Raw genomic sequence first — 4,217 nt, forward strand, 5'->3', positions numbered from 1 at the left:
TTCTGCACTCACTCAAGGCAAACCCCCACTGCACCTGCGTCGCTCCCCCGCCCCCATTGATTCTCCTCGCACACCTCCCAGGCATATTGTATCCCTCTTCGGAGCACAGTTCTGCCAGAAGACATGCCTCGAGAAATGGCGACATATTACTGGCTGTTTTTTGTCTCCACGAATGCCCTTATGTGCGCTCTCAAGGCACTGATAGCTCTTGACCGTCTTGTATCCCAGTGCAGGAGGTGCTGGGTCCAGATCCTGCGGTGGTACCGTCAGCACCGTCTGAACCTCGCTTCAAGGATGCATCGAAACATGCTCACCCTCGCCCAGAACACGCGTTTCCTTCCCATCCCTCGCGTTTTCCGGTGGTACTGGGTATAGCCGAACAGCCAGGACTGGTGGGAGAGGCTTGTTCTGAGGGTCTGGAATGATGAGAGATGGATTGATCATTTCAGGATGTCTCGTCAAACCTTTTTCCAAGTCGTGGCCGAGGTGTCCTCATTACTAGGATTGGCGGAGAATTTCTCCCCGAAACTTCGGGGGGCCGAGTGCCAACGTGTTCGGGCCCCCGAACAAGTTTCGGGGAGAAATTCTCCGCGCACCCCCCCCGGGACGGGACTTACCTTTCCCGAATGCCCCTCCTGGCGGTGGGTCCCGGCGGCGGTTCATCGGGTCTTCATCAGGGGCGGGGGTGGCAGCCGATCTTTCGACTGGCTGCCGCCGCCGCCATTCCAATAAAACTAAAAAAAAAAAACGCCCCCGTGATAGGCTACGTGACGATTAACGTAGCCTATCACGGCTAGATTTGCAAAGTCAGCCGTGATAGGCTACGTAAATCGTCATGTAGCCTATCACGGGTGACTTTAAAAAAAAAAAAAAGCGCGTACGGCTAATGGCGGCCCCCATAGGGAGCCGCCATTCACGTTCCTTATTTGGTCGCTGTAGTCTACGTAAAGATTACATAGATTATGGTGAAAATAAGGGCAACGCTATTTGCGTTGCCCTTATTCTCGCCGTAGTCTACGTAAATCTTTACGTAGACTACAGCGACCAAATAAGGAACGTGAATGGCGGCTCCCTATGGGGGCCGCCATTTGCGTACGTGCTTTTCTTTTTTTTAAGTCACCCGTGATAGGCTACGTGACGATTTACGTAGCCTATCACGGCTGACTTTGCAGATCTAGCCGTGATAGGCTACGTTAATCGTCACGTAGCCTATCACGGGGGCGTTTTTTTGTTTTTTTTTTACTTTTTATTTTGCGGCCGGGCGAGGCGAGGCGCCTCCTCCCCGGCCTGAATTTCGGCCGGGCGAGGCGGGAAGCCTCCCTCCCGGCCTGAATTTCGGCCGGGCGAGGCAGGAAGCCTCCCCCCCCCGGCCTGAACTTCGGGGGGAGAGCAGCGAAGCGCCTCCCCCCCACCGCGAAAAGCTGCGAGACCAGGTAAGTGGCTTTCGTGCACCCCTACTCATTACTGAGGAGATGTTCCACCCAGATGCGCGCAGCAATCCCTTTGGAGAAGAGGGTGGCCATCGCAATTTGGAAGCTCGCAGATCCCTCATTGTACAAGTCTGCGGTGGAGCAGTTCGGCGTTGGGAAATCCACTGTCGGGGAAATTTTTGTGGAGAAGTGCCTCGCTCTGGAACATGTTCTACTATGGAGAACGGTGTGCCTGGGTGACGTGGACGCGGTGAGTGGGGGTCTTGGGAATGCGGGGAGCGCGGCTTTTGGGGGGGAGTTGGGATCTTCGAAGAATGGGATCTTTGAAGAAGCGATGTTCTGCAATTCGCTGCTGTCCCGACATAGGCTTTCCAGGACTGCCTCAGTCACGATATGTCCCGCGTCGATAATTTGCAGAGGATAGTCCCGGAATGATCATGGGTGTGTCCCCAGATGTGTGCGTGTGTGCCACTGAGTCTCTGGGCGGGGTAGGCAAGCATGGGGGGTCCTGCAGGGCGCTTCATGTTTTGCAGGGCTTGTCCGGGCAAGTGTGCGCAGAGATGGGGTAGGCCACGAGCAGGGAGGGTCATTCACTTGGCGACGGGCTGTCATCCTTTCGCTGCTCCCTGCTAACTTGCCCCCCCTCTTTCCAGGCACTGCTCGGCTTCTCCCAATTGGGCTCCCCGGGGGCTTTCGCGGCTTGCGACGGGACGCATTTGTCCATAGTCTCCCCGATCAGACAGGACGAGGAATTTATTAATCGGAAGTAGTACTACTCCATGCTTCTGCAGGGCATGACAGACCATGCCAGACATCAATGTGGAGATAGGATGGAGTGGCAGAAATCATGATGCCTATGTCTTCAGGAACTCCACACTCTGTGAGGCCATGGATGCCGGGGCATTTGTTCCTGACAACCCGACGTGGAGAGTAGGTGCTGTGCTGGTTCCCCCACTGATACTCGCCGATGGCGCTTACCCTGTGCGACGCCAGCTGATGAAGCCCTTCGGGGGTAACCTCTCCCCACAAGAGGCTCACTTCAACCGCTGCCTCAACAGAGCCCAAAACATGGTTGAGCGTGCTTTCGGGAGGCTGAAGAGCAGGTGGCAACGTCTCGCTGGGAGACTGGAGGTGGCTGAGGAAAACGTTACCTCAGTGATTTCTGCGTGTGTCATCCTCCACAACATCTGCGAGACCAACGGGGAGGCTCTGACAGATGCGTCGGAGGAAGGCAACCATATCGTGTTGGACACGTTGGGGCTTCCCTACGTGAATGACGACAATGTGCACAAGGAACAGGGGGAGTTGGTTCAGTGGGTGCTTTGCGAGTACATGTGGGAGAACCGGGGATGATTGTGATGTGTATCGATTTCTTGCGATCCCCAGGGCGCATGTTCGTGGGTGGGTGGGGGTGTTGATCTCATCCCTACTGTCTCTCCCGCTTGCTCTACACTGCTCAAGGTGGGCTTCTGTTGCTGTTATTTCTCTTAATAAAACTCTTTGAATCACATGAAGGCTGTCCTCCATCCTTCTTAGCGTGGTGGGTGCAGCGGTAAGCCTCACCTCTCTTCAAGGATCTTCGAAGATTTGAAGAAGCATTTATTCAAAGCTCTGTAGACAGGTGGCGCGGCACTGAAACAGGGTCAGCGAGGTACTCTATGGTCTCTGGAGAGAAACCCTGATGTCCGTGGGCTGCCTCAAAAAATGGCGTCACGCAGGCTGGCCTACTGGCAGGACAATGAGGTGGAGCTCATGCTCCAGCTGCTCTTGCAGGGCGGCCGTGCGGTGTGCATGATGCGGAGCTCAACCCATGCAAATGAGGCGGTCTACAAGGCGGTGGCGAGGGGACTCTCTCAGGCGGGGTTCCCTCGCTCCCCCCTGCAGGCCAGGACCAAGTTTAAAGTCTTGAAGGCCTGCTTCTTCAAGGCACTCAAGCGGCACTTGGGCCCACCACCCCAGGGAGTGGAACCACCCCACTACCACAGGCTGCATGAGCTGTGGGTGCACGCCAAGCAGCCAAGCTGGACCGAGAGGCGCAGTGCGGGTCAGCCCGTGGTGATCTCACTGACTGATAATCTGGGGGTGGGCCAGGCTCTACTGATGACAGGGCTGGTGGCATGCCCGGGCACCTCAAGCGAAAGGTGGGGTGATGCCCCCCCATGGAGGGGTGGACTGGGATGAGACCAGGGCCCCCTGTATTTAGAGAGACTGGTGGTTGGATCCCTTAGAGCATGCTACGAGGTCTGCCCTTTCAGAGGGTACCCTGACACAGGGGCTAAAAGCTCTTGCCAACAACCTCCCCCCAACCACAGCTGTGACAGTGGAACCAAGGGAGGGATGTCTTGTGGTCTCTGCCCTCCAGTATACCCAGGCGTCATCTGGGTGGAATCCCCCGTTTTACATTGTGAGGGGTGAGGCGCCCACACAATGGACCTTGCAGGGGTTCTTTTGGGCCGTGGCGGAGCAGTTGGGGTCCCCCCACAATCCAAACACCCCCGGGGGGGTAACGCTCCCTAAGGTGGGGCCCATCCTCTTGGTAGGATGCCGATAGGGTGGTGAAGGAGGCCCATGCTGTCCCGCGACCGAGGACACGCTGCGGCTCGAGCCTTGCATGTGACTTCGTGGGTGGGTAGGGGGCCAGGGCAGCGTGTGGTGTGAGTGGGGGCAACCGCCACCCTGGGGTCTGAGTGGAATGCTTACTGTAGACCTCCTCCCCACAGCATTGCAAAGAGCGAGGAATCTCCTCCACACGCGCGCCTCCTCCAGTATGGGCAGAGCTGCTCTGTC

The 4,217-nt window shown here is 56.9% G+C and overlaps 1 pseudogene; it reads left to right on the plus strand.

Annotated features, from left to right (window-relative positions):
• Nucleotides 1-1,485: 1,485 nt before the first annotated feature.
• LOC146354756 (uncharacterized) lies at nt 1,486-2,783 on the plus strand (annotated as a pseudogene).
• The last annotated feature ends 1,434 nt before the right edge of the window (nt 2,784-4,217 follow it).

This window comes from Heloderma suspectum, chromosome 2 (genome assembly GCF_057233095.1).
Source record: "Heloderma suspectum isolate Gila_16-S chromosome 2, 16-S_ref, whole genome shotgun sequence".
NCBI classification, from domain to species: domain Eukaryota; kingdom Metazoa; phylum Chordata; class Lepidosauria; order Squamata; family Helodermatidae; genus Heloderma; species Heloderma suspectum.